This window comes from Hyla sarda, chromosome 9 (genome assembly GCF_029499605.1).
Source record: "Hyla sarda isolate aHylSar1 chromosome 9, aHylSar1.hap1, whole genome shotgun sequence".
In the NCBI taxonomy this organism is placed as follows: Eukaryota; Metazoa; Chordata; class Amphibia; order Anura; family Hylidae; genus Hyla; species Hyla sarda.
In genome coordinates this window covers 7,532,541-7,546,425 of record NC_079197.1, presented here as the reverse complement: position 1 = coordinate 7,546,425, position 13,885 = coordinate 7,532,541, and the positions used below count along the sequence as shown (strand labels likewise).

Sequence of the window (13,885 nt, the reverse complement as noted above, 5' to 3'; positions counted from 1 at the left end):
CCAAGAAGACCCTTCCTGCCCCAACTGTGTGCACCCAAGAACACAGCGGCCGGTGTGTTGTTTTTGACAAATATTGGCCAATCACAGCTCAGCTTTTGTTTCTCAAATTGCTCTGCCAAAATAAAAAGCTGAACTGTGATTGGCCGCTATCAGACATTTATAAATCTGGGCTGATGAATATTTATTTTTAATGACTAAAATGATTCCACTTGACTAGACAATACACAGGAGTCAAACAAACCTCCGCACACCAAAACTCCAGGCTGGTAGCTTTTACCTCTATGCCTGTGTTTCCCAACCAGGGTGCCTCCAGCCGTGGCAAAACTACAATTCCCAGCATGCCCGGACAGCCGAAGGCTGTCCAGGCATGCTGGGAGTTGTAGTTTTGCCACAGCTGGAGGCACTCCGGATGGCAAACACTGATCTATGCTGACGCATTGTAACAAACAGCAACTGAACAAGAGTCCATCTCTTTATAAAGACATTTAGAAAACTGCAGTGGAGTCAGGATGGTGTCTCCTTGTGCTTGTTCTGCAGCACGGGCCTAATCAGACCACATATATAATGTTTATATGCCCCCCTGTGGTGCTGGCCCCATACAGTAATACTGTACACCTATTCACATGTCCAGACTGAAGGCCAACCACTCCCATCATCATGTATGAAGCGTGCAAGACTGAAGGCCAACCACTCCCATCATCATGTATGAAGCATACAAGACTGAAGGCCAACCACTCCCATCATCATGTATGAAGCATACAAGACTGAAGGCCAACCACTCCCATCATCATGTATGAAGCGTACAAGACTGAAGGCCAACCACTCCCATCATCATGTATGAAGCGTACAAGACTGAAGGCCAACCACTCCCATCATCATGTATGAAGCGTACAAGACTGAAGGCCAACCACTCCCATCATCATGTATGAAGCGTACAAGACTGAAGGCCAACCACTCCCATCATCATGTATGAAGCGTACAAGACTGAAGGCCAACCACTCCCATCATCGGGTATGAAGCGTACAAGACTGAAGGCCAACCACTCCCATCATCATGTATGAAGCGTACAAGACTGAAGGCCAACCACTCCCATCATCATGTATGAAGCGTACAAGACTGAAGGCCAACCACTCCCATCATCATGTATGAAGCATACAAGACTGAAGGCCAACCACTCCCATCATCGGGTATGAAGCGTACAAGACTGAAGGCCAACCACTCCCATCATCGGGTATGAAGCGTACAAGACTGAAGGCCAACCACTCCCATCATCAGGTATGAAGCGTACAAGACTGAAGGCCAACCACTCCCATCATCAGGTATGAAGCGTACAAGACTGAAGGCCAACCACTCGCATCATCAGGTAAAGGGTACAAGACTGAAGGCCAACCACTCCCATCATCAGGTATGAAGCGTACAAGACTGAAGGCCAACCACTCCCATCATCAGGTATGAAGGGTACAAGACTGAAGGCCAACCACTCCCATCATCAGGTATGAAGTGTACAAGACTGTAGGCCAACCACTCCCATCATCAGGTATGAAGTGTACAAGACTGTAGGCCAACCACTCCCATCATCAGGTATGAAGTGTACAAGACTGTAGGCCAACCACTCCCATCATCAGGTATGAAGCGTACAAGACTGAAGGCCAACCACTCCCATCATCAGGTATGAAGCGTACAAGACTGAAGGCCAACCACTCCCATCATCATGTATGAAGCGTACAAGACGGAAGGCCAACCACTCCCATCATCATGTATGAAGCGTACAAGACTGAAGGCCAACCACTCCCATCATCAGGTATGAAGCGTACAAGACTGAAGGTTCTTACCTGGATCTCCAACACCGAATCTTTACAGTCACTGCAGCCTAGATGACACCTGGAAGACACAGAAACAACCGATTACAATGTGATCACCAGGAGACAGGTTATACACACTATGCTAAGTCTATACTACAATAACACAACCTTCAGAGCAACAATCTCCCAGCAATCCCTGCTTATCCTCAACTTGCTCTAGTTACTTTTTTGCAATCTGGGAAGATTTGCCTCCTGATGTGGAAAAAGAACTAGCTTGCTGACTGTTTCCAAGAAAACCAACAGAATAGGAAGTACAGCTCTCCTGCACTTCTTGGAGATAGTATACATTATTTATAGTGATTATATTCACCCATCTATGTTACAGAAATGCATGGACAACAGAAAGAGGAGAAGAGAACTGTCTGAGGACTTGAGAACCAAAATTGTGGAAAAATATCAACAATCTCAAGGTGACAAGTCCATCTCCAGAGATCTAGATTTGCCTTTGTCCACAGTGTGCAACATTATCAAGAAGTTTACAACCCATGGCACTGTAGCTAATCTCCCTGGGCATGGACGGAAGAGAAAAACTGATGACAGGTGTCAGGATAGTCCGGATGGTGGATAAGCAGCCCCAAACAAGTTCCAAAGATATTCAAGCTGTCCTGCAGGCTCCAGGAGCATCAGTGTCAGCGCAAACTATCCGTCGACATTTAAATGAAATGAAACGCTATGGAGGAGACCCAGGAGGACCCCACTATGGAGGAGACCCAGGAGGACCCCACTATGGAGGAGACCCAGGAGGACCCCACTATGGAGGAGACCCAGGAGGACCCCACTATGGAGGAGACCCAGGAGGACCCCACTATGGAGGAGTCCCAGGAGGACCCCATTATGGAGGAGTCCCAGGAGGACCCCACTGCTGACATAGACATAAAAAAGCAAGACTACATTTTGCCAAAATGAACTTGAGTAATCAAAATCCTTCTGGGAAAACGTCTTGTGGACAGATGAGACCAAGATGGAGCTTTTTAGTAAAGAACATGATTCTACTGTTTACCGAAAACAGAATGAGGCCTACAAAGAAAAGAACACAGTACTAGGGATCGACCGATTATCGGTATGGCCGATAATCACGATTTTGGGCATTATCGGTATCGGCAATTACCTTGCCGATAAGCCGATAATGCCCCCCCCCGACCCGCCACCGCCCCCCCGACCCACCGCGTCGCACCCCCACCGTAGTACTGGGCGGTATACCGGTATGGATTTTTGCCCATACCGCTATACCGGTCGGGCCCCTCCCCCACCCTCAGAGTCCATAAAAAAAAAAAAATAATAAACTTACCCGTAATGGGGGTGGTCCGGGCCATCCTTCCCTCCTGTAGTGTCCGGCGCCATTCCGGGTGGAGGGTGCACCGGTACGGGCTGTCCATCTCCGGGGGTCCTCTTCTCCACTCCGGGCAGGCTCCTGCCTAGTACGCTGCATAGATGCCGCTACGCAGTGATGTCAGGTGCGTCGCTGCACACGGGCGTCACTGCGCAGCGGCGTCTATGCAGCGTACTAGGCCGGAGCCTGCCCGGAGTGGAGAAGATGACCGCCGGAGAAGAAGGACAGCCAGGACCGGTGCACCCTTCACCCGGAACACCCCCGGACACTACAGGAAGGAAGAATGGATGGCCCGGACCACACTGACAGGTAGGGGGAGAGAAGCGGGTGGTAGCGGCGGCGGCCTATGGCACCGCAAAAGCCACTGCAGTGCATTGATTTACAGCGCCCGCTTTAAATCAATGACCTGCAGCGGTGTCGAGGGGGATAAATAGCCGATAACTTATACCGGAATATCGGTATAAGTAATCGGCCATGGACCCTAACCTCCACCGATTATCGGTATCGTCTCTAAAAAAACGATATCGGTCGATCCCTACACAGTACCTACAGTGAAATATGGTGGAGGTCAATGTTTTGGGTTGTTTTGCTGCCTCTGACACTGGGGGCCTTGAATGTGTACAAGACATCATGAAATCTGAGGATCACCAATGGATTTTGGGTCGCACTGTACAGCCCAGTGTCAGAAAGCTGGGTTTGCGTCCGAGATCTTGGGTCTTCCAGAAGGACAATGACCCCAAACATACGTCAAAAAGCCCCAGAAATGGATGACAACAAAGCGATGGAGAGTTCTGAAGTGTCAGCAGTGAGTCCAGATCTAAATCCCATTGATCACCTGTGGAGAGATCTTATAATTACTGTTGGGAAAAGGCGCCTTCCAATAAGAGAGACCGCGAGCAGTTTGTAAAGGAAGAGTGGTCCAACATTCCGGCTGAGAGGTGTAAGAAGCTTATTGATGGTTATAGGAAGACACTGATTTCAGTTATTTTTTCCAAAGGGTTTGTAACCAAATATTAAGTTAAAGGAGAACTCCAGACTATAAAAATTGTCCCCCATAGTGCCGGCAGTAAAAAAAAATAAAGATGTACATACCTTCCTCCGCTCCCCCGGGGCCTCCGGTAACCGGCTCAGGTCTCCGCCGCAATCCACTTCCTGGTTGCCGGTGGTCGGATGAATCAGCCAATCACCAGCCGCAGCGCAGTCCGACTCGGCCGGTGATAGGCTGAGCGGCAGTGTGAAACCCTTCAAGACACAAAATTCTTCACTACACCGGCACCTGCGGCCGGGGCCGAAAACGTCACACAGCCGCTCAGCCTATGACCGGCCGAGTCGGACTGCGCTGCGGCTGGTGATTTGCCGATTCATCCGACCACCGGCAACCTGGAAGTGGATTGCGGCGGAGACCGGAGCCGGTTACCGGAGGCCCCGGGGGAGCGGAGGAAAGTATGTACATCTTTATTTTTTTTTACTGCCGGCACTATGGGGGACAATTTTTATGGTCTGGAGTTCTCCTTTTAGGGTGCCAATAATTTTGTCCAGCCCATTTTTGAAGTTTGGTGACATTATGTACAATTTGCTTTTATCCTCCATTTTTTGGTTTAGTTCCAATACACACAAAGGGAATAAACATGTGTATAGCAAAACGTGTGTTACTGCAATCCTTTTCTGTGAGAAATACTTCCTTTTCTTGAAAAATTTCAGGGGGGCCAAAATTTACGGCCATGACTGTGTATATACGGTATATATCGCCCCAAGGATACCAGGTTTAGTGGTGAAATAGCTGGACTCCAGGGTGCTTTTGACGACAATTCATCATTATATTTGCACTCTGCACCGTGGGATGTTTGATTACGCAGCTGTTTTTCGAATTATTTATCATTGTATACTACATATTTGTCGTGTAAAGTATATAGGGGGAATGTTAATTGTATCCAGTTGTCATGTATGGGCTTAGCAGTTTATTACTGACCTCTTCCCTTGTCTCTTCTGTACACTATTCCTATTTCTTCTACAGCCCTTTGGTGTTTGTTTGCAATAAGATATTGTTCATTTTTAAGGCAAATCATTTTTTGTCATTTTTATGCCTGTGTGCTCTGACCTTGTTTGGCCACACTGTTTCTCTATGACATAACAGATGTTTCTGAAAATGATAGGTAAACATTCATATATCATTGCTGTTCATTGACTGTCTGAAGAGGGAGTGATTTTTAGTGTATTTCCATAAATAAAAAGTAGTGAAAGGGAACAAAATCAGTGACAGTCTGATAGTGGAAGACACAGGATGCTCAGCAACAGAGTATTTTAGAAGGCGAGTGTGCTGATCCTGCGGGTGACAGTGACCTGTACACTCATGAGATGATTTAACAGGGGCAGCACCATGATATGGGGAGCAGACACTAACAGCAAGGAGGATTTCAGATGAGAAGGTTACTGATCTTATGGGAGGCAATGACCTATTCTCTTATACGATGATGTTAGTTTATGAGAAGTCACATATTGTATATGGTGGATATAGAGTCCCCTCAAGAGTCACATAATGTATATGGTGGATATAGAGTCCCCTCAAGAGTCACATAATGTATATGGTGGATATAGAGTCCCCTCAAGAGTCACATAATGTATATGGTGGATATAGAGTCCCCTCAAGAGTCACATAATGTATATGGTGGATATAGAGTCCCCTCAAGAGTCACATAATGTATATGGTTGATATAGAGTCCCCTCAGAGTCACATAATGTATATGGTGGATATAGAGTCCCCTCAGAGTCACATAATGTATATGGTGGATATAGAGTCCCCTCAAGAGTCACATATTGTATATGGTGGATATAGAGTCCCCTCAAGAGTCACATATTGTATATGGTGGATATAGAGTCCCCTCAAGAGTCACATAATGTATATGGTGGATATAGAGTCCCCTCAAGAGTCACATAATGTATATGGTGGATATAGAGTCCCCTCAAGAGTCACATAATGTATATGGTGGATATAGAGTCCCCTCAGAGTCACATAATGTATACGGTGGATATAGAGTCCCCTCAGAGTCACATAATGTATACGGTGGATATAGAGTCCCCTCAAGAGTCACATAATGTATACGGTGGATATAGAGTCCCCTCAAGAGTCACATAATGTATACGGTGGATATAGAGTCCCCTCAAGAGTCACATAATGTATACGGTGGATATAGAGTCCCCTCAAGAGTCACATAATGTATACGGTGGATATAGAGTCCCCTCAAGAGTCACATAATGTATACGGTGGATATAGAGTCCCCTCAAGAGTCACATAATGTATACGGTGGATATAGAGTCCCCTCAAGAGTCACATAATGTATACGGTGGATATAGAGTCCCCTCAAGAGTCACATAATGTATACGGTGGATATAGAGTCCCCTCAAGAGTCACATAATGTATACGGTGGATATAGAGTCCCCTCAAGAGTCACATAATGTATACGGTGGATATAGAGTCCCCTCAAGAGTCACATAATGTATACGGTGGATATAGAGTCCCCTCAAGAGTCACATAATGTATACGGTGGATATAGAGTCCCCTCAAGAGTCACATAATGTATACGGTGGATATAGAGTCCCCTCAAGAGTCACATAATGTATATGGTGGATATAGAGTCCCCTCAAGAGTCACATAATGTATATGGTGGATATAGAGTCCCCTCAAGAGTCACATAATGTATATGGTGGATATAGAGTCCCCTCAAGAGTCACATAATGTATATGGTGGATATAGAGTCCCCTCAAGAGTCACATAATGTATATGGTGGATATAGAGTCCCCTCAGAGTCACATAATGTATATGGTGGATATAGAGTCCCCTCAAGAGTCACATAATGTATATGGTGGATATAGAGTCCCCTCAAGAGTCACATAATGTATATGGTGGATATAGAGTCCCCTCAAGAGTCACATAATGTATATGGTGGATATAGAGTCCCCTCAAGAGTCACATAATGTATATGGTGGATATAGAGTCCCCTCAGAGTCACATAATGTATATGGTGGATATAGAGTCCCCTCAAGAGTCACATAATGTATATGGTGGATATAGAGTCCCCTCAAGAGTCACATAATGTATATGGTGGATATAGAGTCCCCTCAGAGTCACATAATGTATATGGTGGATATAGAGTCCCCTCAGAGTCAAATATGGTATATGGTGGATATAGAGTCCCCTCAGAGTCACATAATGTATATGGTGGATAGAGTCCCCTCAGAGTCACATAATGTATATGGTGGATATAGGGTCACAAAGGGGATATGGTGGATACAGGGTCCCTTCAGAGTCACATAAGGTATATGGTGGCTACAGGGTCCCCTCAGAGTCACATATGGTATATAGGGTATCCTCAGAGACACATATAGTATATGGTGTATATAGGGTCTCCTCAGAGTCACATATGGTATATGGTGTATATAGGGTCTCCTCAGAGTCACATATGGTATATGGTGTATATAGGGTCTCCTTAGAGTCACATATGGTATATGGTGTATATAGGGTCCCTTCAGAGTCACATATGGTATGTGGTGTATATAGGGTATCCACAGAGTCACATATGGTATATGGTGTGTGTATATAGGGTCCCCTCAGTCACATATGGTATATGGTGTGTATATAGGGTCTCCTCAGAGTCACATATGGTGTATGGTGTGTGTGTGTATAGGGTCCCCTCAGAGTCACATAATGTATTTAGTGGCTATAGGGTCACATAAGGTATATGGTGGATACAGGGTCTCCTCAGTCACATAAGGTATATGGAGAATATAGGGTCTCCTCAGTCACATAAGGTATATGGAGAATATAGGGTCTCAGTCACATAAGGTATATGGAGAATATAGGGTCTCCTCAGTCACATAAGGTATATGGAGAATATAGGGTCTCCTCAGTCACATAAGGTATATGGAGAATATAGGGTCTCCTCAGTCACATAAGTTATATGGTGTATACAGGGTCCCCTCAGAGTCACATAATATATATAGTGACTATAGGGTCACATAAGGTATATGGTGTGTATAAAGGGTCTCCTCAGAGTCACATAAGATATATAGTGGATACAGGGTCCCCTAAGAGTCACATAATATATATAATGGCTATAGGGTCACATACGGTATATGGTGTATATAGGGTCTCCTCAGAGTCACATAAGATATATAGTGGATACAGGGTCCCCTCAGAGTCACATAAGATATGTGGTGTATATATAGGGTCTCCTCAGAGTCACATAATATATATAGTGACTATAGGGTCACATACGGTATATGGTGTGTATATAGGGTCTCCTCAGAGTCACATAAGATATATAGTGGATACAGGGTCCCCTAAGAGTCACATAATATATATAGTGGCTATAGGGTCACATACGGTATATGGTGTATATAGGGTCTCCTCAGAGTCACATAAGTTATATGGAGGATACAGGGTGCTGGTCTGACGTAGACATAAGGTGTAATGTCCTGTATACATGACTGCTGTATATATCCCCGGGGTCTCCCCTCCATCTCCTATCCTTATAGCACAGGAGCAGAGGGCGCCATTCACACCTGACACCGTGAGGTAAAAGAAACCGCAGCCTGAAGTGAAGCCGCACATCCTGGTGTGGAGAGACAGGAAGACATTCAGCAGCTGCGGCTCCCCGCCATATTACTCCGGTATTCTATACTGAGCTTCTCCTACCCTCCGGGGCCCCGGGCCCCCAGCACAGCCCCCGCTCCCTCATATACTCACTCTACGCCTTCTTCCCCTGTAGTCGTCGCACACCTCCTCGTCACCCGGAACCTTTCTCACGCTTCCTCAGCGCAGCCCGGACAGTTTTTAGTGAGGGACGCGGGCGGAAGTGACTTTCTCCTCCAGCTGGCCTTGTTTCCATAGTAACCGGATGACAGCCCAAACATTTATTTTAAAGATCCGTACAAATGTATCCGTCTGAAAATCAGCTGAAAACGTCAGTTACAAAATCCCATACGGCCGTTAGAAAATCCCATTATAGTCTATGGGATTTTTACATGATCCGTTTTAATCCGTTATAGTCCGTTATTAATAACGGACGTTATTTTGTGACGGAAGATAGTAACGGGAGAAATAATGCATGCACTATTTCTTCCGTTCAGTCTCCCGTCACAAAATAATGTCCGTTATTAATAACGGACTATAACGGATTAAAACGGATCATGTAAAAATCCCATAGACTATAATGGGATTTTCGAACGGACGTTTAATGGCCGATTTTCAGGGTTTTCATAACGGAACATTAAACGGTTCTTTAAAACGGATGAATTTTGTAGTGTGAAAGCAGCCTAAAACTGTGACCCTCCTGATGTTGCAAAACCACAACCCCCAGCATGCCCGGACAGCCAACGGCTGTCCGGGCATGCTGGGAGTTGTAGTTTTTGCAACAGGTGGAGGCACTCTGATCTAGAGGGAGGGAGAATGGGTTAGATGGCGGCAATTTATCGAATGTCTCCAGGTGAACATTCCATCTACAGCTGCCACCACCGACTTCCATTGTTGCTTGGACCAAGCGAACCTGCATCGGCACCATTAAAGGCAATGCAATCCGCATGGAGTTCCCGTAAAAGAATGAACATGTTTATACTTTTGGCGGGCTCGAGATGCCTAATTTATGCCGTGAAAATACACCAATATTAGATTAATGAGGTGACATTTTGCTCAAAAATTTAACGGGTACTCCACTGGAAAAAAAAATATATTTTAATCAACTGGTGCCAGAAAGTTAAACAGATTTGTAAATTACTTCTTTATAAAAAAAATCTTAATCCATCCAGTACTTATCAGCTGCTGTATGCTCCACAGGAAGTTCTTTTCTTTTTGAATTTCCTTTCTGTCTGACCACAGTGCTCTCTGCTGACACCTCTGTCCATTTTAGGAACTGTCCAGAGTACGAGTAAATCCCCATAGAAAACCTATCCTGCTCTGGACAATTCCTGACATGAACTTCCTGTGGATCATAACAGCAGCTGGTATGTACTGGAAGGATTAAGATTTTGTATACAGAAGTAATTTACAAATCTGTTTAACTTTCTGTCACCATGTGATTAAAAAAAAAAAATGTTTTGCCGTTGCAGAAACGCCCCGTGTGACCCTGCCCCTAGAGTGCATGGTAGTGACATGTCTAGCAGTCATCGATCTCTTACCAAGAAGAGGCACATTACCCCTAAGTGGCCTCTGAGAGCCTTTTAATAGTGCTGCACTTCCGACGACAAATTCAATTCTAGCGGAAGATTGAACATCTTTTGTCAGAAAAGTGCTGTAAATTGATGGGACTACGCTTATATCTGTGGAAGATTTATGCGGACATTATGCATCAATTCCGGACGCCCGGAGAAAATTCTGCAAGAAAATTTTGCTGAATTTCCTTAGGGCCCTGTCAATTTTACAGCAGAATTCCAGTCAGGATTTTGCTTGGAAATTCTGGCGCTGCAACCTCCAATTGTCTTTAAGGGAGTCTGCTGTTGTGTACACCAGGTAGTCAAATAAGATTAACAACTATTGATTTTGTTACTGAAATACACAATAAATTTGAGGCCCTTAAAACAGGAAATCTATTTGATGTGTAAACTGATAGTTTGGTAAAATAGTAAGTCACATAGTTCTTTCCCACTGGAACGTCATTTTTATTAGTACAGTGATCCCTTAACTTACAATGGCCTCAACATACAATAGTTTCAACATTCAGTGGTCTTTTCTGGACCATTGTAACTTGAAACCAGACTCAACATACAATGTACAGACAGTTCAGACCTGTGAAACGTGTCAATTGCCGGAGGAACCGACAAATCAGAATGGGCATTCACTGGAAAAAACACCTGTATTACTCAAGTGCATGCACTGACTGGAGTCTGGTAGCGCCCCCTACAGTACAGGGAGGTATTACATGTTCTGTACTCTTTACCTGTATTACTGAAGTGTATGCACTGACTGGTGTCTGCTAGTGCCCCCTACAGTACAGAGAGGTATTACATGTTCTGTACTCTTTACCTGTATTACTCAAGTGCATGCACTGACTGGTGTCTGGTAGTGCCCCCGACAGTACAGGGAGGTATTACATGTTCTATACTCTTTACCTGTATTACTGAAGTGAATGCACTGACTGGTGTCTGGTAGTGCCCCGTACAGTACAGGGAGGTATTACATGTTCTGTGCTACTCTTTACCTGTATTACTGAAGTGTATTGCACTGACTGGTGTTTGGTAGCGCCCCCTACAGTACGGGAGGCATTACATGTTCTGTACTCTTTACCTGTATTACTGAAGTGCAGGCACTGACTGGTGTCTGGTAACGCCCCTACAGTACAGGGAGGTATTACATGTTCTGTACTCTTTACCTGTATTACTGAAGTGTATGCACTGACTGGTGTCTGGTAACGCCCCTACAGTACAGTGAGGTATTACATGTTCTGTACTCTTTACCTGTATTACTGTAGTGTATGCACTGACTGGTGTCTGGTAGCGCCCCCTACAGTACAGGGAGGTATTACATGTTCTGTACTCTTTACCAGTATTACTGAAGTGTATGCACTGACTGCTGTCTGGTAGCGCCCCCTACAGTACAGGGAGGTATTACATGTTCTGTACTCTTTACCTGTATTACTGAAGTGTATACACTGACTGGTGTCTGGTAGTGCCCCCTACAGTACATGGAGGTATTACATGTTCTGTACTCTTTACCTGTATTACTGAAGTGTATGCACTGACTGGTGTCTGGTAGTGCCTCCTACAGTACAGGGAGGCATTACATGTTCTGTACTACTCTTTACCTGTATTACTGAAGTGTATGCATTGACTGGTGTCTGGTAGCGCCCCCTACAGTACAGGGAGGTATTACATGTTCTGTACTCTTTACCTGTATTACTGAAGTGTATGCACTGACTGGTGTCTGGTAGCGCCTTCTACATTACATGGAGGTATTACATGTTCTGTACTCTTTACCTGTATTACTGAAGTGTATGCACTGACTTGTGTCTGGTAGCGCCTCCTACAGAACAGGGAGGTATTACATGTTCTGTACTCTTTACCTGTATTACTTAAGTGCATGCACTGACTGGTGTCTGGTAGCGCCCCCTACAGTTCAGGAAGGTATTACATCTTCTTTACCTGTGCCAGGGTTAGCTGCTCCTTTGGACACCAGGTGAGGGCGGCTCCATGTTACTTTTTTAGGACACTGTGTACTGTACAGGACCCTGAAGAAGCTCCTGTCCTCTACATAGACAGTGATTACAGCTCCAGCAGATCTTTATTACTTTTATATGTAAGGACTTGCTTTATTTATATTAGTTACAGTAGAATCTCCCAATAGCGGACACTCACAGGGAATAAAAAAGTGTCCCCGATTGGGAAAAAATGCTAAGGCTGGGTTCACACCACGTTTTTAAAATACAATTCCTGTATAAGGTTTTTGATAAAAAAAAAAAAAAAAAAAACAGATTCCTCAAAACCTGACTAAACTGTATCAAAACGTGTGCACACATTTTTTATCTGTATACGGTTGAAAGATGATGTTCAGTTGCATCCATTTTTTAAGAAAAAAACATAAATTTTAAACTTTTCACTCCATTATGAATAAAGTTTTCCTTGTTTGGTTGAAATTCCAAGAAAAAAAACTGTGCATAGTCAAAAACCGTATGGTCAAAACCGGATGGAACCGTATGCACATACAGTTCTGTAGGGTTCCCTTTCACTCCCATTTAAAAAAAAAACAAAAAAAACGTATACGGTTTAATACGGTTTTTCACCCGGACCAAAAACCGTGGTAGGCCACAGTTTTCTGTCCGAAAAAAAGTAAAAAAACCATATGGTTTGAAAAACGGAGACAACCGTATACAATATGGTGCATACAGTTATGAATGGGAAGTCTATGGGCACGGTTTTCTGTACGGTTGCATACGTTTTTTTAATGAAACCGTATGCCGAAACCGTATAGCAAAATCGTGGTGTGAACCAACCCTTAAACATCTTTCTACATGACGGAATACTATTCTGTACTCACTCCAGAGTGTAATTACCTACAAAACACGATAAAAAGCTAAATAGAAATAAATAATTTTGCACTGTAATAAGGCTTTAAAAAAAATCTCAACAATATAATTAATTAGGAAAAGTAATTCCCAAACCATTCCCACATTCCCTCATTCAGAACCAATTACCAGGTTTCCATAGAGTTATGGTCTCAACATACAATGGCTTTAATAATAGAGGGACCACTGTATAAGGAATTAATTAATAGAACCTAAAATCCAAAAATACTATGTTAGAGGCGTATTTCAGTGGAACTCAACTTATCCCCTCCCCATAGGATAGGGTGTCTGATCAAGGGGGAGGTCTGACCTCTGGGACTCCCAAATCTATTGGTATGGGGCCTGGAAACTTACCCGTCCTCAGAGTGCTCCGGCTCCCAAGTTCCGAGACGAGCTCAAGTTCAAGGACGGGTGAGTTGTTGAGTGGCGCACTTGGGAAAGTGACGGCCCGCTCAGCCCATCCCACGTCATCTGATGATTGCCTGAGCACGATGACGACAGGTGAATAGCAGGGCTCCATACCAGAGAGATTGTGGGGGTCCCAGTAGTCGGACCCCCCAGACTGGGTTGTGCATGCAAACACACCAACACAGGTGGGCTCAGCACTAAATGCTACGGGGTGCAACCAAGTGCATCTATAATCA

At 44.5% G+C, this 13,885-nt stretch overlaps 2 protein-coding genes across 10 annotated transcripts in view; one reads left to right on the top strand and one right to left on the bottom strand.

Annotated features, from left to right (window-relative positions):
• EXD3 (exonuclease 3'-5' domain containing 3) overlaps window positions 1-9,151 on the bottom strand; it is a 243,628-nt gene extending 234,477 nt beyond the window's left edge. For 2 of the 4 annotated variants that reach the window (XM_056537736.1, XM_056537734.1), the window contains exons 1-2: window positions 8,936-9,151; window positions 1,833-1,881 (exon numbers count right to left, since the gene is read on the bottom strand). The gene's annotated coding sequence lies outside the window, so the exon portion shown is untranslated. Of the gene's footprint in view, window positions 1-1,832; window positions 1,882-8,751; window positions 8,912-8,935 lie in introns of those variants that run through there. The other 2 variants (XM_056537737.1, XM_056537735.1) reach the window with 1 other exon arrangement.
• NOXA1 (NADPH oxidase activator 1) overlaps window positions 8,608-13,885 on the top strand; it is a 30,584-nt gene continuing 25,306 nt past the window's right edge. For 3 of the 6 annotated variants that reach the window (XM_056537738.1, XM_056537742.1, XM_056537743.1), the window contains exon 1: window positions 9,578-9,865. The gene's annotated coding sequence lies outside the window, so the exon portion shown is untranslated. Of the gene's footprint in view, window positions 8,860-9,577; window positions 9,866-13,885 lie in introns of those variants that run through there. The other 3 variants (XM_056537741.1, XM_056537739.1, XM_056537744.1) reach the window with 3 other exon arrangements.